This window comes from Opisthocomus hoazin, chromosome 1 (genome assembly GCF_030867145.1).
Source record: "Opisthocomus hoazin isolate bOpiHoa1 chromosome 1, bOpiHoa1.hap1, whole genome shotgun sequence".
Classification (NCBI taxonomy): Eukaryota; Metazoa; Chordata; class Aves; order Opisthocomiformes; family Opisthocomidae; genus Opisthocomus; species Opisthocomus hoazin.
Window position 1 is genome coordinate 413,902 of NC_134414.1, and position 26,521 is coordinate 440,422.

The window sequence follows — 26,521 nt, forward strand, 5'->3', positions numbered from 1 at the left end:
AGTGCAGAAGCTTGGGCCTGGGCAGGATCAGCCTGATGGAACTGAAGAGAAGAAGCCCAACATGGCCTGGCAGGAGCAGCTCCATGGGACCAGCCAGCAGCATCCCCGCTGCTCTGGGCAGCAGCACCCAGGCAGAGACCGGGCCCCAGCAGCGGGTGCCCACAGGAAAGGCGTGTGGCTGGGCAGCCCTGGGGCTGTGCAAGGCAGGACGGTGCCTGCGGGAGGGCTGGTGACGCCTCAAGGCCTGGTGGAGACGCCGCTGACGGCCCCAACGCAGCCGATACTGCAAGGCCCCGTGGTGGCAGCGATGGTTCCACAAGACCAACAGGTTCCCCTGCGACTGAACGGCCTGGGCGTGTGGGGCTGGGAACCCCCCTGGGCTTCCCTCCCACCTGAATTGTTCACAAATTAAATGTTTTCCCTGTCCCTGGTGTTGTGGTTCATCCACCCATCACGCAGGTGGGGGTGCCACGCCCTCAGTGCCCAAGCCCAGCAGGGACGGGTTGGCACCAGGCACCGCTGGCACCCACCAAACTGGGGCTGGGGCTGGCCGGTACCCCAGTGGGTGTGCTGGTGTCCAGAGGGACCTGGGTGGGCTGCAGAAATGGGCCAGCAGGAACTGGCCGACGACCTGCTGGCCACGCTCCTCCTAATGCACCCCAGAATCCCACTGGCCTTCTTGGCAGCCAGGGCACACTGCTGGCTCATGGTCAACCTGTCGTCCACCAGGACACCCAGGTCCCTCTCTGCACAGCTGCTCTCCAGCAGGTCCGCCCCAAGCCTCTACTGGTGTATTGGGTTGTTCCTCCCCAGGTGCAGGACCCTGCATTTGCCTTTGTTGAACCTCATCAGGTTCCTCTCTGCCGAACTCTCCAGCCTGTCCAGGTCACGCTGAATGGCAGCACAGCCTGCTGGTGTGTCCACCACACCTCCCAGTTTGGTGTCATCAGCAAACTGGCTGAGGGTACACTCTAACTCTTCATCCAGGTCATTGATGAAGAAGTTGAACAAGACTGGACCCAGTACTGACCCCTGCGGGACACCACTTTTTACCGGCCTCCAACCAGACTCAGCGCCGCTGATGCCAACCCTCTGAGCTCTGCCATTCAGCCAGTTGTCAATCCACCTCACTGACCACTCATCCAGCCCACACTTTCTCAGCTTCCCTAGGGGGATGTGATGGGAGACCGTGTCGAAAGCCTCGCTGAAGTCAAGGTAGACAACATCCACGGCTCTCCCTTCGTCTACCCAGCCAGTCATGTCATCGTAGAAAGCTATCAGATTGGTCAGGCATGATTTCCCCTTGGTGAATCCATGCTGACTACTCCTGATAACCTTCTTTTCCTCCACTTGCTCGTTGATGGCCTCCAGGATAAGCTGCTCTATCACCTTTCCCGGGATGGAGGTGAGGCTGACCGGCCTGTAGTTCCCTGGGTCCTCCTTCTTGCCCTTTTTGAAGATTGGAGTGACATTGGCCTTTCTCCAGTCCTCCGGCACCTCTCCTGTCCTCCAGGACCTCTCAAAGATGATGGAGAGTGGCTCAGCAATGACATCCGCCAGCTCCCTCAGCACTCGTGGGTGCATTCCATCAGGGCCCATGGATTTGTGGACATCCAAATCACTTAAGCGATCCCTCACACAGTCCTCCTCGACCAAGGGAAAGTCGTCCTCTTTGTAGGCTTATTCTCCTACCTCCGGGGCCTGGGATTCCTGAGGGCCAGTCTTAGCACTGAAGACTGAAGCAAAGAAGGCATTCAGTAGCTCTGCCTTCTCCGCATCCCCCGTCACCAGGACACCCGCCTCATTCAGCAGCGGCCCCACATTGTCCCTAGCCTGCCTTTTGCTGCTGATGTAGTTGAAGAAGCCCTTCTTGTTGTTTTTGACATCCCTTGACAGCTTCAATTCCAGGTGGGCCCTGGCCTTCCTCGTCGCATCCCTGCATGCTCTCACCACGTTTCTGTACTCTTCCCAAGTGGCCTGTCCCTCTTTCCACATTCCATGGACCTTTCTCTTCTGCCTGATCTCCGCTAGAAGCTCCTTGTTTAACCATGCAGGTCTCCTGCCTCCTTTGCTCGATTTCTTTCTCAGGGGGATGCATTGCTCCTGTGCATGGAAGAAGTGCTGTTTAAAGAGCGACCAGCACTCATGGACCCCCCTGCCTTCGAGAGCCCTGGCCCACGGGATTCCTCCCAGTAGCTCCTTGAAGAGGGCAAAGTCAGCCCTCCTGAGGTCCAGGGTTTTGATCCTGCTTATCGCCCTGCTTCCTCCACGCAGGATCCTGAACTCGACCATTTCATGGTCACTGCAGCCGAGTCTACCTCCAGCCTTCACATCCTCCACCAGTCCCTCCTTGTTTGTTAACACAAGGTCCAGCAGCGCGCCTTTCCTTGTTGGTTCCTCCACCACTTGCATCAGAAAGTTATCGTCGATGCTCTGTAGGAACCTCCTGGATTGCGCCTGCCTAGCTGTATGGTCTTCCCAGCTGATGTCAGGGTGGTTGAAGTCCCCCATGAGAACCAGGGCCTGTGACTGTGAGGCTGCTTGCAGCTGCCTGTAGAAGGCCTCATCAACCTCCTCCTCCTGGTCAGGTGGCCTGTAGTACACACCCACCGTAATGTCACCCTTATGAGCCTGTCCCTTCATTCTAACCCACAAGCTTTCAACTTGTTCCTCATTTGCCCCCAGGCCAAGCTCAATGCATTCCAGTTGCTCCCTCACATATAGAGCAACTCCCCCACCTCTCCTTGTTGGCCTGTCTTTCCTAAAGAGTCTGTAGCCATCTATGACAGCATGCCAGTCATGCGAGTTGTCCCACCACGTTTCTGTGATGGCGACCAAGTCGTAGCCGTCCTGCTGTATAATGGCTTCCAGCTCCTCCTGTTTGTTGCCCATGCTACGTGCGTTGGTGTAAACACACTTGAGCTGGGCTGTCAATCTCACCCCTGGCCTTGGCACTCCAAGCCTAGGCTCATCCCTAGTGAGCTGGGCGATGTCCCCTTCCCCCTTCGAACCTAGTTTAAAGCCCTCTCAATGAGCCCCGCCAGCTCGTGGCCAAGAATCCTTTTTCCCCTTTGAGATAGCTGAGTTCCACCTGTCGCCAGCAGGCCCGGTGCTGTGTACACCTCCCCGTGATCAAAGAAGCCAAAATTTGACCGATGGCACCAGTCCCTGAGACACCTGTTAACCAGGTGAGTTTTCCTGCCGCTTTCAGTGCTGTTCCCTGCCACTGATGGGATGGAGGAAAACACCACCTGCGCCCCTGATCCCTCAACCAATCGCCCCAGTGCCCTGAAGTCCCTTTTGATGGCCTTGGAACTTCTTTCTGCGATCTCGTCCCCGCCAACCTGCATTACCAAGAGGGGGTAGTAATCAGAAGGCTGCACCAGACCAGGGAGTTTCTTCGCAACATCCCTAACCCGGGCCCCAGGGAGGCAGCAGACTTCCCTGTGGGATGGGTCCGGTCAGCAGATCGGGCCCTCTGTTCCCCTCAGAAGGGAATCACCTATGACAATGACCCTCCTTTTTTTCTTAGTTGAGGCAGTCGTAATTCTTGGGGCTGTCTGACTCGTTCTAGGCAACCCCCTGGATGGAGCCTCACCTTCACCCACATCCTCTGTGGCCGGTCCCTCACATTCCAGAGCCCCATATCTGTTGCTTAAGCTCCATGGTGTCAGGCAGGAGCAGCCCCGTGGAGCAGGAGAAGAGGAGCCCGACAGAACTGAAGAGGAGCAGCCCCATGCAGTCAGAAAAAAGCTCCTTGGGACAGGGCAGCAGCACGTCCATGGGACCAGACACGAGCAGCCCTATGGCCATGGACAGGAGGAGGCCCAAGGGGATGGAAAGGAGCAGCTCCATGGCACCGTCCAGAAGCAGCCCCGTGGGGCTGGGCAGGAAGAGCCTAATGGAACTGAAGAGGAGCAACCCCACAGAGCCGGGCTAGAGCAGTCCCAAGTCACTTGACCGGAGCAGCCCCATGGGGCCACAAAGGACCAGTCCCAAGTGGCTCGAGAGGAGCAGCCCCACGGGGCCAGACAGAAGAAGCTCCGTCGCAGCAGACATCATGACCTCCATGGGAGGACCAGCCAGCACCATCCCTGCTGCTCCGGGCAGGAGCACCCTGGCAGAGACCAGAGCCCAGCAGCAAATGCCCACAGGCAGGGCGCGTGGCCAGGCTACCCAGGGACGTGCAAGGCAGCATGGTGCCTGCGGGAGGGCTGCGCCCGGCTCTGGAGATGCCAAAGAGGAAGCCCATGCCGAGCGTGGACACAGGGTGAGTGCTGGGGGAGTCCCCAAATCCTGCCCCAGACCATGACACCGTGCCTGGCCCTGCCCGCACTGCCCAGCCCTGCCCGCCGGCCGAGGTCGGGGTGCTGCTCGTGGGTCCCGGTGGAGGGGCCGGGGTGCAGCGGGGTCTCTTCTCTCTCCTCCTCTGCACGGACAGCACGGAGGCGTGGAGCAAGGCCCCGCGGGCTTCGCTGGCTTCCGTGGACTCCCTGGGCTCCCTGGCCTCCCTGTTGCACAGCAGCTCCATTTCCATGGGCTCGCTCTACTCCCTCCTGGAGTCTTGGCCCAGTCCGATGGCGGAGCTGGCAGCACTCAACCGCTCAGCACCCTCCCAGTCCCCCAGTGCTGTCTGCGACTCGGTGGGGGAGCCGGAGCCAGACCGTGGCCAGGACCCATCACAGCCGCCAGTGTCGGGGGCAGAGCAAGACCAGGTCCCTGGGGACAAGGAGGACAGGGTACAGAGCCCCAAACGTGCAGCCACCCCCCACCAGCTCCCCACACATGCCCATGACCGTGGCGCAGCTCATCCCAGAGTTCATCCGCGCCATCCGGGACAACCCGCTGTCAACGCAGCAGCGACGCGAGCTGCTGCAGGCACTGCAGGCTCAGGATCAAGGGGGAGAGGGGGGAAGCAGGGGAGCCTGTGGTGGGACCTCCCCTGGGGAGCTCCCATGTCCACTCACCAAGACAGAGGAGCAGGTCCAGCTGCAACAGCTGAGGGCCAGAGTGTGGCCCCAGAGCCCTGGAGCACAGCTGCCATGGATTGACGAGGACGTGGACGAAGCTTTGGATGGGGTCCTACACAAGGACAGAGAAGTGGGCCCAGAGACCCTCAGCTCCATGGAGGTGGAAAGGTGTGGCAGCATGCCACAATATGTTACGGCAGTCAAAAACGAAGCAAGCACAGCAATAGAAAGCAGACAGAAGCAGAAGCACTTTACTGGGTATCCATAACATTTTTATATTCCCTTCTCCCTCACCCCTTGAATCTCATTGGTGAGGGTCTCTTGGCACGCGGTTCCTTTGTGCTTCTGATTGATCATCTTGTGTCGTTCACCCAATCTTCACGCTTGGCTAGCAGTTGGGGTCTGGCATCCTGTTTCTTTGTTCCTTTCCTCCTGTCCTTCAGCCACAGCTGCACCCCTCAAGGTACACCCTGGACTCCCCCATCCTTCCACATTACCCACCAGATGCGTGCAGGTGCTTGAGCAGAATCGATCCCGTGGATAGGTTTTCCCTGTCCCGAGGAGGGAAGAGCCCAGACTGTTTTTCCCGGCCAGTTCCTTAGATGTGTCCCAGGGACCTTCTCTCCTCCCACAGTGCGCAGGGGTTTGGGTCGAGCAGGTCCAGGCCGAGTGGCAGATTCCCTGGTGCTAGCGAGGCGAGTGGCTTCTGCTGAATGCGCCTCCCAGTGCTGGAATGTCCCGGCACCCTGTGCCTGTGCCCTGTACCCGGCACCCGTACCCTGTGCCTGCACAGCTCGGACTGCCCCGCGGTGTCACAAAGGGGGCCTGGCATGGCTCACGGTGTCATAAAGGGGGGTGTGCCTGCCTGCTATAAAAGGGCTCTGCGAGAGCAGGCAGCTGGCTGGGGGCTTCAGTCTGCCGTTATCTCCTGGTTGCCCTGCAGCGTTTCTGGAAGCACCTGGAACGTCGGGATGAACGTGGTGAGAGCCTGGGAACAGAACCGGAGAGGTGAGTGGCCCCAGCACCAAGCGCCCTGCAAACAGCCAACACCCCACGGCAGCGCTGAGCCGGGGCTGTGCCGGGGGCTGACGGCCGCTCACTCCATCTCCTCCCTCTGTAGATTCTCCCACTGCTAATGTAAGAGCGGTGAAGGCCTTGCCGAGCGTGGAGACAGTGTGAGTGCTGGGGGAGTCCCCAAATCCTGCCCCAGACCCCTCTCCCCATGCCCTGCCCCTGCCCGCACTGCCCAGCCCTGCCCGCCGGCCGAGGTCGGGCTGCTGCCCGTGGGTCCCGGTGGAGGGGCCGGGGTGCAGCGGGGTCTCTTCTCTCTCCTCCTCTGCAGGGACAGCACGGAGGAGTGGAGCACAGCCCCGCTGGCCTTGCTGACCTCCCTGGTCCCCCTGTCACACAGCAGCTCCATTTCCATGGGCTCGGTCTACGCCTTCTCACATTCCTGGCGTGGTGCGATGATGGAGCCGCCGGCACTCAACCGCTCAGCACCCTCCCAGTCCCGCAAGCCTCTTTGCATCTCGGTGGGGCAGGCGGAGCCAGACCGTGGCCAGGACCACCCACTGCAGCCAGTGTCGGGGGCAGAGGAAGACCAGGACCCCGGGGACAAGGAGGACAGGGTACAGAGCCCCAGACATGTGCAGCCACCCCCCACCAGCTCCCCACACATGCCCATGACCATGGCGCAGCTCATCCCAGAGTTCATCCGCGCCATCCGGGACAACCCGCTGTCAACGCAGCAGCGACGCGAGCTGCTGCAGGCACTGCAGGCTCAGGATCAAGGGGGAGAGGGGGGAAGCAGGGGAGCCTGTGGTGGGACCTCCCCTGGGGAGCTCCCACGTCCCCCCACCAAGACGGAGGAGGACGTCCCTCTGGCAGTGTGGCCCCAGAGCCTCAGAGAAGACGTGCCATGCATTGATGACAACGTGGACGAGGCTGTGGATGGGGTCCTACACTGGGACAGAGCAATGAGCCCGGAGACCCTCAGCTCCATGGAGCTGGAAAGGAGCAGCTCCATGGTGTCAGGAATCAGCACCTCCACAGGGCAGAGCGTGAGGAGCCCGACAGCGTCAAAGAGGATCAGCCCCATGGCACCAGAAAGGACCAGTCCCAAGGGGCTCGAGAGGAGCAGCCCCACGGGGCCAGAAAGAAGCAGCTCAGAGGTGGCAGACATCATTACCTCCCTGGGACGACCGGCCAGCAGCATCTCTGCTGCTTCCAACAGCAGCACCCAGGCAGAGACCAGACCCCAGCAACTGGAGCCCACAGGCAGGGCGCATGGCCGAGCGGCCTGGTCTCCATGCAGGGCAGGACGGTGCCTGCGGAAGGGCTGGCGACGCCTCAAGGCCTGGTGGAGATGCCACTTTCAGCCCCTACGTGACCGATGCTGCAAGTCCCAGTAGTGGCAGCGATGGTTCCACAAGGACAAGGGGATCCCCTACCACTGAGCGGCTGGGGCGTGCGGGGATGGGAACCCCCCTGGGCTGCCCTCCCATCTGAATTGTTCAAATATTAAATGTTTTCTCTGTCCCCGGTGTCATGGTTCATCCAGCCATCACGCGGGTGGGGGTGCAACCCCCTCAGTGCCCGAGCCCAGCAGGGACGGGCTGGCACCAGGCACCGCTGGCACCCACCAAACTGGGGCAGGGGCTGGCCGGTACCCCAGTGGGTGTGCTGGTGTCCAGAGGGACCTGGGGGGGCTGCAGAAGTGGCCCAGCAGGAACCTCACCGAGTTCAGGCACATCTCTGCAGGGAGGTGCCAAGAGGATGGGGGCCGCAGGTGGTGGGCACAGCCACGAGCAGTGGCAGCAGTTTGGGGTGCTGCTGGGTTTCTTGGGTGGTTTTGGGGTGGCGTGGGACCCTTGAAGGGCTAATTCTGACTGTAACTGCTCCACAGGGGTCACTGGTCAGTGAGGATCCATCTGGCCTGAAGGGCAAGGACACCCAATGGCAAGAAGGGGTTAAACTGGCTGGAAGCTGGGGTGCCAGGGACAGGAGGACTCCTTGCGAGGCAGTGAACTTTCCCTGGGTGCTGAGATAAGGAACAGCCTCAGCACTGTCTTGTAGCCGTCCTGGAAAGGGAGCGCTCAGGACCCAAGCTCAGGGGCCACCTTAGGGCAGCAGAGCTGGGCAGGAGGATGGACCTGGGGCTGGGCTGAGGTGCCCCATGCCCGATCCTCCCCCCCTGTCCCTTGCTGCACATCTCCTGCTCTCCCTTGGCCTCGTGTGGGCCTCAGCCTTGTGCTCCTCAGTTTTATGTGGGACCAGAAGCCACATGTGCGTAGCGTCTGAAGAATTTTCACGTGGAGTGGATCGAGTCCAAGCTCTCTCTTCTCATGGATGCCCACGCCTCCCCTTCTATCCCTTTGGGTGCACAGGCCTGTAGCTTTGTTGTTCCTCACAGAGAAAAGCTAAACTCTGAATGCTTTTCACACAGAGGGGATCAGGTCACAGCTCTGTCTTGTTGGGGATGCTCAAACCTTCCCTCCTGCCCCTTGCTGCACACCTCCTGCTCTCCCTTTGCCATTTACAGGCCTCAGCGTCATGCTCCCTCAGTTTTATGTGGGTCCAGGGGCAGAATGGAGCCTCTGGCAGAAAGCGCCTGGAGAGACTCCAAGTTGCCCGTAGGGTGCTGGAGTCGGGGATCTGGAGGATCTGGAGAAACATTAGCAGCACATGGAGGAGCTGGACTGCTTCCCAAGTGGTTGCTCCTGAAGCACAGCTCTTCTTGGCACCTCGATTGCCGGTGCCAAGCTGGGTGTCCAACGCGAGGGTCCCATCTGTCTGCAGTGATCACGCATCGCTGGAGTTCACAGTCCTGAGGGATGTGGGAGAGGAGTATAGTCAGGACCCTGAACTTTTGGGAAGCCAACTTGCAGCTCTTCAAACAGTCAGCCAGTCGGACCCCACGGGAAAGTGCCTGCAGGGACAAGAGAGCAGAAAAGAGTTGGCACTTCTTGAAGGATGCTTTCCAGAGAGCGCAGGAGCTCTTAGTCCCCAGGTGTAAGAAGTCAGGCAAGGAAGGGAGGAGACCAGCACGGCTGAGTCGAGACCTGCTGCTCAAACGAAAGGGCACGAGGGAACTGCACAGGCAGTGGAAGCGGGGACAGGTAGCTTGGGAAGAGTACCGGGATGCTGCCCGGTTGTGTAGGGATGAGGTCAGGAGGGCCAAGGCGCAGCTGGAGCTCAACTTGGCAAGGGATGCTAAGAATAACAAGCAGGGCTTCTCCGGGCATGTCAGCCAGAAATGGAAGGCTAAAGAAAGAGTACCCACCCCGCTGAACAAGAACGGTGACCTCCTATCAAGAGACGAGGAGAAGGCTGAGGTGCTCAGCAACAGTTTTGCCTCAGTCTTCACTGGCAAACTCTCTGCTCGCCCCTCCCCCGTCGATGGACTGCAAGGTGGGGACCAGAGGGGCAAAGCCTCTCCCTGCCAGCTTGGACTCATCAAAGAGCGTCCCATCATCACGAAAGCCAAAACCCCGGTGACAGCACCAGCCACGCAGCCAAGTGCTGAGCCGCATCACACACCTGCTCCTGCCTGCACCCCTTCCTTCAGATGCTCAGAGCAGAGCAAAGGACATCGTGAGCACCCACCCCCTCCAGCCGCAGCCCCGCAGCTTCGCACTCGGGCTGGATCCTGCCCACCTTCCCACTGGCTGGGCGGACACCAACTGAAGGTGACTGTAGAGAATTTAGAATTTTGTGTCGATCTTGTTTCTTGTTTTACATATGTGTAAGATAATCGGTGTTCCTGTGTATGTTGAGAGACTCCCTCTTAAAATGGTTTGGACTTGAGTCGTAGGAAAGTCTGAGGGAGGGAAGCTATTGGATAAGAAATGGCCCTAGATTGGGAACAGCCTCCGGTTACGGATATAGTCCTTAGAATCAGCAACCAGGCAAGGGAAATCCCCTGCCTGGAGTGTGGACTTGCCTCTGGACTGTAGGAAGCTTGCCATCAAGCATGGGTGTTGTTAACGTGTAGGCTGTGTGGAAGAAGGTGGTATTGTGCGTCCAGTAGGCGGGGAGCAAAATGTTTGAAATGTCTTTTACAAAATCCGCAGTTTGATGTTTGGGAGAGTCCCAACAAGAGCCTGAGACAGCGAAGTGGTGTGTGGGAAAAGGCACCTAATCCCAGGGATCTGGGACGCGTGGACAGAGGACTGGGAGAAAACTATTAAACAGTGTAGAGAAATTTGCATGGAAGTTCATCAGGAGAGGAAGTAAAAAGGAGATAAGAATGGGTAACTCTCAGGGAGGAATTTTGTGGAAGAGCCCTTTAGGTTGTGTACTTGCTCACTGGAAAGATACTGCTGGTACGGGTGGTACAGAGAATAAGAAAACCCTTATAAAGTATTGCAAGCAATGGTGTCCATTGCAGAAGCCAGATGATGGAGAAAAGTGGCCCCTTAACAGAACCTTAAATTATAATGTGTTATTACAACTAATGTTATTTTTAAGGAGGAAGGGAAAATGGGATGAAGCATCATATGCTGATACGTTCTTTACCCTCTGAAACCATCCTGAGCGGTGGAGGGACTGAGAAGCAGCTGATACTAAAAACAGCCCAAGATTTAGCAAGTGATCAGCTCAAAAATACCGGAGAAGACATCAAGGATGGTTTTCCATTACAGGTCCCCCACTGGGACCCCAACAGGGGAGCCCACAGGAAATTGCTAAATACATATAGGAAATGGGTCGCCAAAGGGATGGAGAGAGCAATCCCAAGAACCATCACCTGGTCAGCTTTATATGCTGTCCAGCACGGTCCGAAAGAAACCCCCTCGGAGTTTTTCCATTAATCACGGGACACTATGAGGCGACACACCCCTTTGGAGCCAGGATCAGAAATAGGGATCCAGCAGCTAGCGTCTCGATTTTTAGGCCAGTCCATGAGGGACATCCGAAGAAAGTCACAAAAGCTAAGGACAACAGACAGCAGAAACTGAAGAGAGCTTGCTGGATGAAACACAGAGAGTATTTAGCAATGGGGAAGAAGAAGATCGAAGGAGGGATAAGCCAATGTTGGTGGCGGCGTTGCAGGACAGCAAGGGATTTAGAAATGAAGGGTTTAAGAGACCTCTGGAGAAAAATCCATGTGCATGGTGTAAGCAGAGAGGGCACTGGAAAAAGGATTGTCCAGAAAGGTTATAGAGGAGAAAAGGGATACAGGCGCAGATCAAGGAGGATTGACGGGGACCTGGGGAATCTACCCTTTGACAAAGGGAAAGTAGAACTCCGGTGGGAAGCGAACAGCTAATTGAAGTTTTGAGTTTAGCCCTTATAGATGCCCCTGTTGACGCAGGGGTGCCTGAGAAAATTCAAAATCGGGTATATCCAGGAGTATGGGCTACGGAAATGCCAGGAAGAGCGAAAAGCGCTTCCCTGATTGTAGTCAAACTTCAGCAGGGAACACAGTCTGTAAGAATTAGGCAATACCCCCTCAGAATGGAAGACAGGGAAGGAATTCGACCAGTAATTGAACGATTCATCAAATACGGACTATTAATTGAGTGTGAATCGGAATATAACACTGCCATTTTACCAGTTAGAAAACCGGATGGTAGTTACCGAATAGGACAAGATCTTAGGGCCATCAATATGACTGTGGAGGACTTACATCCTGTCGTAGCAAACCCTTACACGTTATTAACCAAACTGACACCTGAATTGGCCTGGTTTACCATCCTGGACCTAAAAGATGCTTCCTTGTGCCTCCCATTAAGTCCGGAAAGTCAGTTGTTATTTGCATTTCAATGGGAAAACCCTCACTCTGGGAGAAAGACGCAGCTGACATGGACGGTGGTGCCACAGGGCTTTAAAAATAGCCCCACTCTTTCTGGAAATCAATTAGCCAAAGACTTGGAACAGTGGGAATGACCTCATGAGGCGGGAACAGTATTGCAGTATGTAGATGATTTATTAATAGCCACTGAAACGAAGGAGTTTTGTATAATATGGACAGTCAGCCTGTTCAATTTCCTCGGACTTCATGGCTATCAAGTCTCTCCACAGAAGGCCCAAATCGCTCAACAACCGCTGAACTACCTTGGATACCAGATAAATGCGGGCCAACGAACATTGGGAACAGCAAGAAAAGAGGCCATCTGCCAGACCCCACCACCACAGACAGCGAAGGAGCTCCGCACCTTCTTGGGAATGACGGGGTGGTGTTGCTTCTGGATCTAGAACCATGGACTCTTGGTAAAACCGCTCTATGAACTATTAAAATCTGATAAAAAGATCCTCATTTGGAATGAGGAAGCAGAAAAGGCATTCCAACAGCTAAAGAAAAAGCTAATGGATGCCCCGGCTTTGGGACTGCCAGACACTACTAAGCCCCTCTGGTTATTTTCTCATGAGAAGCAGGGACTTGCCCTGGGAATCCTAGCGCAGAATCTGGGACCACATCAATGGGCAGTCGTGTACTTCTCTCAGCAGCTGGATGAAGGAAGCAAAGGCTGGCCTAGCTGCCTAAGGGCAACAGCAGCAGTGCTATTAAATATCCAAGAAGCACCTAAGTTTACCCTAGGCCAGAAGACCACGGTGTTGCTATCTCCTGCTGCGTCGGCAGTATTACAAGTAAAGGGGGGACATTGGCTCTCACCACAAAGGTTCCTTAAGTACCAAGCTATCCTGGTAGAGCAAGATGACATAGAAATAGTGGTTACTGACATTGTCGAGCCAGCATCTTTCCTCAGCGGGACCACAGGGGAACCAGTATCGCATGACTGCTTGGAAGCGATTGAAGCAGTCTATTCCAGCCCACCTGACCTAAAAGCGAAGCCGCTGGAAGATGCTGAAGATTCCTGGTACACCGATGGAAGCAGCTTTGTTCAACAAGGTGTCCACAAGGCAGGATACGCGGTAACCACTACGGATCAGGTAATCGAGTCAAAAGCCCTTGCCCTGAGCACCTCAGCTCAAAAGGCAGAAATAATAGCTCCAACTCGAGCATTAGAACTAGCCAAAGGCAAGAAAATTAATATCTGGACAGATTCTAAATACGCTTTTGGTGTAACACACGCCCATGGGGCTGTAGAGAAGGAAAGAGGACTCCCATTTACCCAAGGAGAACATATCAAACATGCCGAAGAAATTCTTCAGCTCCTGGAAGCTGTACAACTACCTGAGAAAGTAGCTATCATGCACTGTAAAGCTCACCAGAGAGGGGACACTGCTCAACAGCTGGGCAATGCCATGGCAGATCCTGAGGCTGGAAGAGTGGCTGAACAGAGCGGATTGGGGGTGCAACCTTTAGTCCCAGGCGGTAAAATACAAATTGATTGTGAACCCAAATACTCTGAGGAGGACCAGAAATTAATTGAAGACTTGGGAGGAAAAACAGAGAAAGACAGGGGGGCTAAGACTCCTCAGGGTAAGATAAGAATACCATTTTCTCTCTTATGGGCTGTAGTTATGGCAGAACATAAGAAATCTCATTGGGGAACGGAAGCCCTGCATAAATATTTGAATCGGCTCATGGTTGCCCGAAATCTAGATACAACTATTAAACAAGTGACCCAACAGTGTGAGGTGTGTCTACAAAGCAACCCAAAGGTCGGACCTAAGGCCCCACTAGGGCAGACAGGGAAAGGAAACTATCCAGGGCAGCAGTGGCAAATTGAGTACCCACCCCGATGAAAGAGAACGGTGACCTCCTATCAAGGGACAAGGAGAAGGCTGAGGTGCTCAGCTACAGTTTTGCCTCAGTCTTCACTGGCAACCTCTCTGCTCGCCCCTCCCCCGTCGATGGACTGCAAGGTGGGGACCAGAGGGGCAAAGCCTCTCCCTGCCAGCTTGGACTCATCAAAGAGCGTCCCATCATCACGAAAGCCAAAACCCCGGTGACAGCACCAGCCACGCAGCCAAGTGCTGAGCCGCATCACACACCTGCTCCTGCCTGCACCCCTTCCTTCAGATGCTCAGAGCAGAGCAAAGGACATCGTGAGCACCCACCCCCTCCAGCCGCAGCCCCGCAGCTTCGCACTCTGGCTGGATCCTGCCCACTTTCCCGCTGGCCGTGCCATTCGTGCCCAGGGGAAGCAGCCACAGCAGCTGACAGTGCGTGTTCCTCACAAGCTGGGGCCTCCTCCTGATGAAGAGAAATAAAGAAATAAATAAGCTTAGACAGTGCTTATGAAGACTTAGGGAATGCTAGTCTAGCTCAGCTCGGCAAATTCCTGAGCTCCCCAAATTCCTGAGCTCCCCAAATTCTGTATCTGAGTGATAAGGCTGGAAAGAAGAGTTACACAACAAGAAGCCTACACTTCAAGCCAGCCGTAGCCAGTTCTGGAGTTTGGGAAAAGGCCCAGAAGGAACTGAGCCTGCGTGAAGTTCAAAGGTTACTAGCGGTGACCAAGAGGAGTCACCTATCTTCATCCCCAAGACCCTGACGACCACCCCAAGGAGGCACCGCGCAAGCGCAGTCGGGAGGAGTTCATGGAAACGACTCCTTGGAACTAATCTTAATAGAGAGCAGGAAAGGCTGTGCCTGTGTCTGTGAATATGCAGAACAGAGCTGTCCAAGTTACAGACGGCCTGGCGATATCGGCGTGCCCGCCTCTGGCGGTGCTGCCCCCGTGCCCAGCGCTGAACAAAACAGACCTACTTGAAATCGGAGCGCGGTGGAGTCTCACCTTGTCCGCAAGTCCCTCCTCCAGCCACGGCCCGGCCCTCAGCACCCAGAAGGCAGCCGGTGATAGAGGGGATTGTAAGAAATGTTAAACTATAACAAAAAGCCTTAATATTTGCTAGTTTTTAGTAATCTTTAGTACTGTAACTTGTATTTCTGCATGCATAGTGATCTAACAATATAACTGTTACACTAATCCCTGTTTTCTCATTAAGGAGTGTAGTGGAAGGACATGGGCACAAGCTATCACTTAGTCATTAGACAAAATAATTAAGTGAAACAAAAGTGGTCTTGATTCTCAGCAAATAATTGGGATAATTGTGGGATAAAAGAGACTCCTAAATAACTCTACTCCAGACAACTCAGCCTTGGGAGGGCAAATGCGCCAAGCTACAGAGATAAGGAGGCACCAAGAGAGCAACAAGACTGGAGCAAAACAACCTGAAGGACATGATGGACGTGATGCTAGAACTGAGTTTGCGCAGAAACAAATGTCAATCAGTGAACAGCGTGATGAAGAGGACGGGCCTTCATCTTGGGACCCCCGAAGACCACTCAAAGATACTAACAGACATGCGTGAAAGATATTTACATATGCTAATTAGTTCCTAGAAATGTAATGAATAATGACCTGTGTGATTGTATTTAACCTGAAGCAACAGGGTGTCTGGCGTGCACGTTTGGAGGAGAAATCCCCCGTGTGCCCGGCGCCGCAATAAAGAATCCCTGCTGAACAGTGTACATTGTACTGTTAGGTTTTTCTTACCGGATCTTCGAATCAATTTGGCGACCCAGATGGGCCTCACTCTGTTCGGCTGCGGGACCCGGTACGAACAGGACCCCCTCGGGCCCTCGGGAGCCTTTTCCCGAAGGGGCTCCTCGCCTTATCTGGATCACCGTGGGAACAGACAAGGACCATCCGTCAGTAAAGGTGTTCTTTTACTACTTTTTACTAAGCAACGGGGTTCGAGTCCCCTAAGTCGTAATTTAATTATGCAGGGAGAGTATACCGGGCTGCTAGCACCTTAGAGGTATATAGGGGTTTGAGTCCCCACTGTGGGGGGTTTGAGTCCCCACTGCAGGGGTTTGAGTCCCCACTGGACACGGTCTTGACTGATACATGGATCATTATTCTGGAAATTGCCTACGGTTCTGGCAAACGGTTCGGATTGCAGTAACTCCGGGTTAAAATTGTGTGACTGTGTGTGAGGCCTCTGTGTGAATGAGACATAGAAACAAGGGTGAGGGTGGAGTTTTGACCTGCGGTTCTGTTCTCCCGCGAGGGAAGCAGCCGGTAAAGAACAAAGCGTAAGAAAACAGTGACTGTTTATTTTAAAGTAATTATCCCATTGTTGTTATCGACGGAATACTACTAGTGATAATTATGATAGTTGTTTTGTTATAAGTGTCGTATAACGTTCTGGTGTAAAATCGCGGTTCAGTAATTATTTCTCTTAGCTTAAAGTATAGAATTTTGGTTAAGTAATTAGAGCTATCGGCGTTAGAAGGATTTGTTTAGGTTTGTTTGTTAGGGTTTGCTGTACATTGATTGGGGAACAAAGAGGTGGACGTGCTGCACAATGGGAACTTCACAGAGCAAAGAGATTCTGAAGAAGAGCCCCTTGGGCTGTATTTTGCAACATTGGAAGGAGATAGGGGGACCCCCGGGAGGTAGTGTGAATAAAAGGACGTTAGTTAAGTATTGTAATCAATGGTGGCCGTTATACAAGTTAGATGAGGAGGCAAAGTGGCCTGAGAATGGGACCCTGGATTATAATACTTTGCTACAGCTAATGTTGTTCTTGAGAAGAGAAGGAAAATGGGATGAGGTCTCATATGCCTATATGTTTTTCACTTTGCGAAATCACCCCGAGTGGCAAAAAGAAAGTGGTATAAATCTAGCCCCGCAGGATCCCCTTGTGTTGGCATTGGAAAGGGATAGAAAGAAAGAGCCGGGAAAACTTAAGCGGTGTTGTTCTGCGTGCAGCATAGGGCAAAGGTGTCTAAAAACAAAAGGGAATCGGAAGAAATTAGAGGAGCGTATGGAGGATTTTGTGTCACCCCCCCTCTCCCTGATGCTGGGTCGGCTGCGGGAACCCCCGCCCGCGCAGACGGGGACGAGGCCTCTGATGAGGGCGGAGCGCCACCTAGCGGTCAAGTCCCATCACTGCTCGGACTCGTAGTAGGGTGGGACCCATCATCCAAGCCCCTTTAAGACAGGCGATGGGGCCGGGGGGGCCGACTCTGATAAGAACACCCTTCCAAGTGGAAGATATAGACAAATGGAGAGAAACTGTAAGGGAGTACAGGGAAGATCCTAGCAGGGGAGCCAATAAATTTGAATGGATAGTTAAGAATTTGGATCCGGATTGGAAAGATGTGGATTTGATGTTCGAGGCAATGACAGAGACTGAGAAAGGAATTGTGTTAAAAACAGCAAGGGATCATGTGAGGGCACAAATTACTGCAGGTACTTTACAAGGGACCGAGGAACAACATGTTCCACTCAGAGACCCGGGGTGGGACCCTAATGATCACACCCAGTATCGACTGTTACAGCAATACCGTATTTGGGTTCAGTGTGGGCTGGAACACGGGATCCCGAAAGCAGTAAACTGGTCAGCCTTGTATGAAGTAAAACAAGGTCCGACAGAAACTCCGACAGAATTCCTGGATAGATTACGAACAGCAGTGCGGAAATACACTACCATGGATCCGGCATCAGATGCAGCTAGACAGCAGCTAATATCTCTATTGATAGGACAGGCTGCTAATGATATTAGAAAGAAGCTGCAGAGACTTAAAGAACCAGATGTAAGGAATTTGGAGACACTAGTGGAAGAGGCGTGGCGAGTGTATCGTAACAGGGATGAGAACAGTAAGAGGAATTACGACCAAAGGAGACTAAAAAGCAGTCAGTGCGCTCGTTGTAAGGGATTTGGACATTGGCAGAGGGAATGTCCACAGCAGAGAAAGGCACCCTGCCCCAGAATAGCTGCTGACCTACAGGACACTGAATGACGGGGACCTGGGGAATCCACCCTAGCGGATCCACGGGTTAACATAAAGCTGGGAAACAGAATGTGGAATTTTTGGTAGACACTGGTGCGTCGTTTTCGGTTTTAAATCAACAACTGATGCCTTTGGATAAGGATTTTATAACCGTTGTGGGCGCTACAGGCCAATCGGAAAAGGCATCTTTTCTAAAACCATTAAAGTACAAATTAGGTAAACACATTGGAATACACAGATTTTTGTACCTGCCTGGGGCCCCTAAGTCCCTTCTAGGACGAGACCTATTGGAACAACTGAATGCCACAATAATTTTCAGAAAGGGACAAATAAAATTTAAAATTGAGGATACTAAATTAACCGAAATTCTGAGCCTGGCATTGATTCAAATTACAGAAAAAGGAGAAATACCTCAGGATATACTGGACCAAGTGTATGCAGGTGTATGGGCTTCGGGAACTCCAGGCAGAGCCAAAAATGCAGACCCAATAGAGATAAAATTGAAGCCTGGAGCTCGACCAGTTAAGATCAAACAATACCCCCTTAAGCTAGAGGACCGAAGAGGAATTAAGAAAACAATTGATAGTTTTATAAATTTTGGATTGTTAATAGAATGTGAATCTGAATACAACACCCCCATTTTGCCAGTGAAAAAGTCGGATGGGAAAAGTTACAGGGTAGTACAAGATTTGAGGGCAATTAATAAAATCGTGGAAGATCTCTACCCAGTAGTAGCCAATCCCTATACCTTGTTGAAGAAACTGGAAGATAGCCAGGGATGGTTTACCGTACTGGATTTAAAAGATGCCTTTTTCTGTTTACCTCTGGCCTCAAACAGTCAGAACCTATTCGCTTTTGAATGGGAAAATCCAGATTCTGGACGAAAAACCCAGTTAACCTGGACAGTGTTACCCGAAGGTTTCAAAAATAGCCCTACCATCTTTGGAAATCAGCTAGCTCGGGATCTCGAAAAGTGGAATCCTCCGACACAAAAGGGGACTTGGTTACAATCTGTCAATGATCTCCTCATCGCTGCAGAAACAGAGGGGGATTGTAAAAAATGGACAGTGAGTCTTCTTAATTTTCTGGGACTTAATGGTTATCGAGTTTCTCAACAGAAAGCTCAGATGATTCAACAACAAGTGACTCACCTCGGACTCAAAATCTCAAGAGGACAACGAGAACTGGGAAGAGAGAGGAAAGAAGCAATCTGCCGGACTCCAGAACCACAAACGGTAAAAGAATTAAGAACCTTTTTAGGAATGACAGGATGGTGTAGACTATGGATATATAATTATGGACTAATGGTAAAGCCCTTGTATGAACTGTTGAAAAATAATGCCAGATACCTGATTTGGACCCGAGATGCAAAAAGGGCTTTTGAACAGTTAAAAAAGGAACTTATGAGAGCCCCGGCTCTTGGACTTCCAAATGTTCTAAAACCCTTTTGGCTATTTTCTCACGAGAGACAAGGCGTTGCCCTGGGAGTGCTGGCTCAACAGCTGGGGCCGCACAAGAGAGCAGTGCCATATTTCTCCAAGCAATTGGATGAGGTAAGCAGAGGATGGCCTGGGTGTCTGCGAGCTGTTGCAGCAGTTGTCCTTAACATTCAAGAAGCTCCTAAGTTCACGATGGGCCAGAAAATGACAGTCATAGTCTCACACACAGTTTCTGCAGTATTGGAACAAAAAGGGGGCCATTGGCTCTCACCATCCCGATTCCTAAAGCACCAGGCTGTTTTGGTGGAACAAGATGATGTTAATATTGTGACAGCTAACATTGTAAATCCAGCATCTTTTCTTAGTAAAGATTCCGCCACTATGGAACCTCTAACGCACGACTGCTTGGAGACTATTGAAACAGTCTGTTCCAGCAGACCTGATTTAAAGGAGGAACCGCTGGAAAGCGCAGAGGACTCCTGGTTCACCGATGGCAGCAGCTTCATAAAAGACGGAGCTCGTAAAGCAGGGTATGCAGTAACCACCGCACACAAGGTAATCGAGGCAGAACCTTTACCTGCAGGTACGTCTGCTCAAAAGGCAGAGATAATCGCTTTAACCAGAGCTTAGAATTGGCGAAAGGAAAGAAAATAAATATTTGGACAGACTCCAAATACGCCTTCGGGGTCGTCCATGCTCATGGAGCATTGTGGAAAGAACGAGGACTGCTCACAGCTCAAGGTAAGCAGATCAAACATGCAAAAGAAATCTTACAGCTTTTGGAAGCTATAAATCTACCAGAACAAGTGGCAATAATGCATTGCAGAGGGCATCAAAAAGGTAACACGGAACAGGAACTGGGAAATAAACTAGCAGATCAAGAGGCTAAAAGGGCAGCAGAAAGAAGTTTTGTAAAAACCTTGGCACTGGTACCAGACGGTAAACTCGTAGATACAGAAATGGAATTTAAATATTCAAAAGAAGATATGAAATTAGTAAAAGATTTGGGAGCAAGTGAAAAAGGTAAGATGTATTTAACACCAGATAATCGTACAGTTATACCTTCAAATCTATTATGGGAAGCAGTCAGAAAAGAACACAACAAAACTCACTGGGGAGCAGATGCACTATATAAAGATCTGAACAAGAGAATAGTAGGCAGAAACCTGTACACTACTGTAAAACAAGCAACACAAATGTGTGAAATTTGTCTGAGAAATAATCCAAATACAACATGCAAAGTACACTTGGGGAAAATTGGAAAGGGGAACATACCAGGACAACATTGGCAAATAGATTTTTCAGAACTTCCACGAAAAGGGGGGTATAGATACTTATTGGTTATAACAGACACGTTTGCCGGATGGCCTGCAGCGTTTCCCTGTAGAACAAATAAGGCTCGGGAAGTGGTACGAATTCTGTTAAATGAAATCATACCACGGTTTGGGGTGCCAGCAATCATATCCTCAGATAGAGGGTCACATTTTTGTGCACAAATAGTACAACACATCAGTAAAATTTTGGGTATTGATTGGCAGCTACACACCCCCTACAGACCACAGGCAAGTGGCCAAGTAGAAAAAATGAATCATTTGATCAAACAACAACTGGCAAAAATCGGTCAGGAGGCAAATTTGTCTTGGGACAAAGCTCTACCCTTAGCTTTACTGAGAATCAGAGTAAAACCCAGGAGCAAAGAGGGCATTAGTCCATTTGAAATTTGGTTTGGAAGGCCTTATCAATTGTCATATCAAGGGGAGGATATGGTGCAAATTGGGGAGGGATACTTACAAGAATATCTGATAGCTTTGGGAAAGCAGATAAATAATGTTCAGAAATTAGTTCTAGAAGCACGGGGTAGGGGCCTAGACCAACCAATACACTTGATTAAACCTGGAGATTGGGTTTTTGTTAAGACTCTTTCAGGTGATCCCCTTGGAGAGAAGTGGAACGGACCTTATCAAGTGCTGCTAACCACTTCTACTGCAATCAAAATCCGAGAACAACCAGCTTGGATTCATTATTCAAGGGTCAAGAAAGCCTCTGTTCCCTGGACTGTAGAACAACAGTCACCTCTCAAGATAAAAGTAACAAGACGACCATGACGGATCTAACTCCGGGGGTAATGATGGTAGCCATGAGTCCAGCTATTTGGACAATACAATGGGACAGGAATTTGCATCTGATCCTAGTCCAGAACATCACTCAGATACTACACAAAAATGATTGTTGGATTTGTACTCAAATGCCAACTTCAGGAGAGAGCAGGGGAACCCTCATAGGGATACCCATCCCCGGCAGCTTACATTTAAAGGGAGACCAAAAATGGGAATCGGGTAACATGAGCACTCAGCAAGAAATTCAAATAGAGGAACCCAAAACATGGTACAATTATACCTGCATACAACGATGCCACATACAGGGAGAGATCAACACCCCATCCTGCAAGAGTAATACTACCACAGATGTGGGGAAAACAACAGGGTGTAGCAGATATAAAGATTTGTTTGGGGAGTTGGGACGAAGATTTACTAGCGGGCTTTAAGGCAACTAATACTAAACCTGACGTTGGGTGGCCGGTGCCTAAAAGTCCTGAGAAAACAGGATGGTACCGGCTGTGCGGAAATCGAGCTTGGAAGGTTCTGCCTTTTGGGTGGAAAGGGGTATGACTCTGGGAGCTGTAATCCCCAATATTACAATTACTGAGAAAATACATCAACAGGAGGGATGGATCAAGACTTTCTTCAGGCAAATTAAAAGGACCCCAAATACTCCCAATCCCATCGTAGAAAGGCCTACTAGCTTTCACAGCTTTGTTAGATGGTTCCTTCCATAGCTTGGAGTAAGTGAATTAGAAAAAGCCATCGTAAACATATCAGCAGTGATAGAAAACATCGAAAATAAAACCACAGATGCCATAAGTGCCCTGCAAACTGAAGTATCGAGCCATCAAAGGTAGTGATCCAAAACAGAATGGCCCTTGATTTACTACTAGCCTCACAGGGTGGTGTCTGCACAGTCACAAACACAAGCTGCCGTGTGTATATAGACCAAAGTGGTAGAGTCTCGACGGATCTAGAGGAAATTTGGAAACAAACCAGAATATTACACGAAGTAGTTGAAGATGATACTTCCTACGGATTTGAGGAAATGTGGAATAAACTCACCTCATGGCTACCAAATTTATCCTGGTTCAAGAACCTATTTTTCCTAGCTCTTGTGATAGTAGGTGTATGTGTTTTGGCCTGCATAATGATTCAATGCTGCAAATGCTGTAATCGATTATGTTGGCAATGTAAGAATGGACTGATCTGATGATTACTAAGACTTTTTGATCTAAAAGAAGAAAAAGTCTTAAAAGAAAAGGGGGGAATGATAGAGGGGATTGTAAGAAATGTTAAACTATAACAAAAAGCCTTAATATTTTCTAGTTTTTAGTAGTCTTTAGTACTGTAACTTGTATTTCTGCATGCATAGTGATCTAACAATATAACTGTTACACTAATCCCTGTTTTCTCATTAAGGAATGTAGTGGAAGGACATGGGCACAAGCTATCACTTAGTCGTTAGACAAAATAATTAAGTGAAACAAAAGTGGTCTTGATTCTCAGCAAATAATTGGGATAATTGTGGGATAAAAGAGACTCCTAAATAACTCTACTCCAGACAGCTCAGCCTTGGGAGGGCAAATGCGCCAAGCTACAGAGATAAGGAGGCACCAAGAGAGCAACAAGACTGGAGCAAAACAACCTGAAGGACACGATGGACGTGATGCTAGAACTGAGTCTGCGCAGAAACAAATGTCAGTCAGTGAACAGCGTGATGAAGAGGATGGGCCTTCATCCTGGGACCCCCGAAGACCACTCAAAGATACTAACTGACATGCGTGAAAGATATTTACATATGCTAATTAGTTCCTAGAAATATAATGAATAATGACCTGTGTGATTGTATTTAACCTGAAGCAACAGGGTGTCTGGCGCGCACGTTTGGAGGAGAAATCCCCCGTGTGCCCGGCGCCGCAATAAAGAATCCCTGCTGAACAGTGTACATTGTGCTGTTAGGTTTTTCTTACCGGATCTTCGAATCAGTCCCCCAGCACTCCCAGTCCCTCTCCGCAGAGCTGCTCTCCAGCAGCTCAGCCCCAGCCTGTCCTGGTGCCTGGGGTTGTTCCTCCCCAGGGGCAGGACCCTGCCCTTGCCCTTGTTGAACCTCATCAGGTTCCTCTCTGCCCAACTCTCCAGCCTGTCCAGGTCACGCTGAATGGCAGCACAGCCTGCTGGTGTGCCCACCACTCCTCCCAGTTTGGTGTCATCAGCAAACTGGCTGAGGGTACACTCTAACTCTTCATCCAGGTCGTTGATGAAGAAGTGGAACAAGACTGGGCCCAGTACTGACCCCTGGGGGACACCACCAGTTCCCGGCCTCCAACCAGACTCAGCGCTGCTGATGACAGCCCTCTGAGCCCTGCCATTCAGCCAGTTCTCAACCCACCTCACTGACCACTCATCCAGCCCATAATTACTGAGCTTCCCTAGGAGGATGTGATGGCAGACTGTGTCGAAAGCCTTGCTGAAGTCGAGGTAGACAACATCCACGGCTCTCCCTTCGTTTACCCAGCCAGTCATGTCATCACAGAAAGGTATCAGATTGGTCAGGCATGATTTCCCCTTGGTGAATCCATGCTGACTACTCCTGATAACCTTCTTTTCCTCCACTTGCTCGTTGATGGCCTCCACGATAAGCTGCTCCATCACCTTTCCCGGGATGGAGGTGAGGCTGCCCGGCCTGTAGTTCCCTGGGTCCTCCTTCTTGCCCTTTTTGAAGATTGCAGTGACACTCCCCAGCTCCAGGGCCGCTCTCCGGCCCCCGCAGCCTCGGACCCCCCCGCGCCTCCGTCCTGAGGCAACTCGGCCCGCGGCCGCCCTAATGGGGGGGGGGGGGCTGTCCCGCCGCAGTCTCCCCTCCCCGCCGGCCCCGCAGCAGCTCGCAGCGCTCCGGCACGAGCCCCCCACGCCCCATCCCCGGCCCTGGCCCGGCGCGGGGCTGCTGCGGGACGGCTCACCGCGCCCGGTGCCCCCCCCCGGGGTCCCGCTCCCGCCCGCTCCCCTCAGCGGCTCCGGCGCGCGCCCCTTCCCGCCCCGGCAGCGAGCCCTCAGGCGAGCGAGGGAGCCGCGCGCCCCGCCCGCTCTCGCGAGAGCGGCTGGCGGCACCTGGGCGGGGCCGGAGCCGCCGCGGCCGCGCCCCCGCCGGTCAACGGCCGCTGCGCGCGCCGCGGGCCGGGGCCGGGGCCGGGGCCGTCGTGTCCCGGCGGGGCGGGCGGCGCCATGTTGGGAGCTTGGCGGGCGGCGAGTCGGGGCCGGGTGCGGCGGGCGAGCGGGGCTGCGCTGGGCGGGGCAGCGTCCTGCGGCGGGGGCCGGGGCAGGGCCGGGGTGCGGGCAGCGCCGGGCGGCTGCGAGCGAGCTGTGCCGGGGGGAGCCCCGGGAGGGAGCGGCGAGGGCTCGGCGAGGGGGACTCTGTGCTGAGGGGCAGCGAGGCAGGCGGCTGTGGGCCCGGCCGGGAATGCCGTGCCGCCGGCTGCCTTCCGGGTGCTGAGGGCCGGGCCGTGGCTGGAGGAGGGACTTGCGGACAAGGTGAGACTCCACCGCGCTCCGATTTCAAGTAGGTCTGTTTTGTTCAGCGCTGGGCACGGGGGCAGCACCGCCAGAGGCGGGCGCGCCGATATCGCCAGGCCGTCTGTAACTTGGACAGCTCTGTTCTGCGTATTCACAGACACAGGCACAGCCTTTCCTGCTCTCTATTAAGATTAGTTCCAAGGAGTCGTTTCCATGAACTCCTCCCGACTGCGCTTGCGCGGTGCCTCCTTGGGGTGGTCGTCAGGGTCTTGGGGATGAAGATAGGTGACTCCTCTTGGTCACCGCTAGTAACCTTTGAACTTCACGCAGGCTCAGTTACTTCTGGGCCTTTTCCCAAACTCCAGAACTGGCTACGGCTGGCTTGAAGTGTAGGCTTGTTGTTGTGTAACTCTTCTTTCCAGCCTTATCACTCAAACGGATACAGAATTTGGGGAGCTCAGGAATTTGCCAAGCTCAGGAATTTGGGGAGCTGAGCTAGACTAGCATTCCCTAAGTCTTCATAAGCACTGTCTAAGCTTATTTATTTCTTTATTTCTCTTCATCAGGAGGAGGCCCCAGCTTGTGAGGAACACGCACTGTCAGCTGCTGTGGCTGCTTCCCCTGGGCACAAATGGCACTGCCAGCGGGAAGGTGGGCAGGATCCAGCCAGAGTGCGAAGCTGCGGGGCTGCGGCTGGAGGGGGTGGGTGCTCACGATGTCCTTTGCTCTGCTCTGAGCATCTGAAGGAAGGGGTGCAGGCAGGAGCAGGTGTGTGATGCGGCTCAGCACTTGGCTGCGTGGCTGGTGCTGTCACCAGGGTGTTGGCTTTCGTGATGATGGGACGCTCTTTGATGAGTCCAAGCTGGCAGGGAGAGGCTTTGCCCCTCTGGTCCCCACCTTGCAGTCCATCGACGGGGGAGGGGCGAGCAGAGAGGTTGCCAGTGAAGACTGAGGCAAAACTGTTGCTGAGCACCTCAGCCTTCTCCTCGTCTCTTGATAGGAGGTCACCATTCTTGTTCAGCGGGGCGGGTACTCTTTCTTTAGCCTTCCATTTCTGGCTGACATACCCGGAGAAGCCCTGCTTGTTAGCATCCCTTGCCAAGTTGAGCTCCAGCTGCGCCTTGGCCCTCCTGACCTCCTCCCTACACAACCGGGCAGCATCCCGGTACTCTTCCCAAGCTACCTGTCCCCGTTTCCACTGCCTGTGCAGTTCCCTCGTGCCCTTTCGTTTGAGCAGCAGGTCTCGACTCAGCCGTGCTGGTCTCTTCCCTTCCTTGCCTGACTTCTTACACCTGGGGACTAAGAGCTCCTGCGCTCTCTGGAAAGCATCCTTCAAGAAGTGCCAACTCTTTTCTGCTCTCTTGTCCCTGCAGGCACTTTCCCGTGGGGTCTGACTGACTGACTGTTTGAAGAGCTGCAAGTTGGCTTCCCAGAAGTTCAGGATCCTGACTATACTCCTCTCCCACATCCCTCAGGACTGTGAACTCCAGCGATGCGTGATCACTGCAGACAGATGGGACCCTCGCGTTGGACACCCGGCTTGGCACCGGCAATCGAGGTGCCAAGAAGAGCTGTGCTTCAGGAGCAACCACTTGGGAAGCAGTCCAGCTCCTCCATGTGCTGCTAATGTTTCTCCAGATCCTCCAGATCCCCGACTCCAGCACCCTGTGGGCAACCTGGAGTCTCTCCAGGCGCTTTCTGCCAGAGGCTCCATTCTGCTCCTGGGCCCACATAAAACTGAGGGAGCATGACGCTGAGGCCTGTAAATGGCAAAGGGAGAGCAGGAGATGTGCAGCAAGGGGCAGGAGGGAAGGTTTGAGCATCCCCAACAAGACAGAGCTG

The 26,521-nt window shown here is 53.0% G+C and overlaps 1 long non-coding RNA gene across 1 annotated transcript; it reads left to right on the forward strand.

Annotated features, from left to right (window-relative positions):
* Positions 1–24,373: 24,373 nt before the first annotated feature.
* On the forward strand, positions 24,374–26,431 carry LOC142360570 (uncharacterized). The gene is made up of 3 exons (XR_012763175.1): positions 24,374–24,697; positions 25,246–25,381; positions 26,053–26,431. It is a non-coding gene; the product is annotated as an uncharacterized LOC142360570 (long non-coding RNA).
* The last annotated feature ends 90 nt before the right edge of the window (positions 26,432–26,521 follow it).